Below are 633 nucleotides of genomic sequence, written 5' to 3'. Positions count from 1 at the left end.
GTGTGAGTGGAGTGGATGGGGTACACGGAGGGGCACGTCAGTGTGAGTGGAGTGGATCGGGGTGCACGAGGGGGCACGTCAGTGTGAGTGGAGTGGATGGGGTACATGGAGGAGCACGTCAGTGTGAGTGGAGTGGATGGGGGTGCACGAGGGGGCACGTCAGTGTGAGTGGAGTGGATGGGGTACATGGAGGGGCACGTCAGTGTGAGTGGAGCGGATGGGGGTGCACTAGTGTGGAGGCGTCATATACATTCTGTATAGGGCTCGTTCCTGAGGTAAGGAACCAGATTTTGTGCAGAAATTTTAGAGTAAATTTTCACCTCAGAAATGAGCAGAGGTTCTGAACTGGTTGCTTCTCGCCCAAACCATCACTCCTTATGAGAGAGATGAGGCGCTGTGACCAGCTGCATGGCAACAATAAACATTCTCTGTTAAATGAGTCCCTCATCCAAAGACCATAGTCTCCCTCCCTCCCTCCTCCATCCTTTTCTCTCTCCTTCCTTCCTTCCTTCCTTCCTTCCCCTCTCCCTACCTTGAAACAGTTACTTGCTATGTAGCCCTGGCTGGTTGGCAGCCTAGGCTGGCTTTGAACTCACAGTGGTACCGCTGCTTCAGCTTCCTGGAGCATCATGA

This window comes from Mastomys coucha, unplaced genomic scaffold, assembly GCF_008632895.1.
Source record: "Mastomys coucha isolate ucsf_1 unplaced genomic scaffold, UCSF_Mcou_1 pScaffold13, whole genome shotgun sequence".
Classification (NCBI taxonomy): domain Eukaryota; kingdom Metazoa; phylum Chordata; class Mammalia; order Rodentia; family Muridae; genus Mastomys; species Mastomys coucha.
This window is presented reverse-complemented; position numbering follows the sequence as displayed.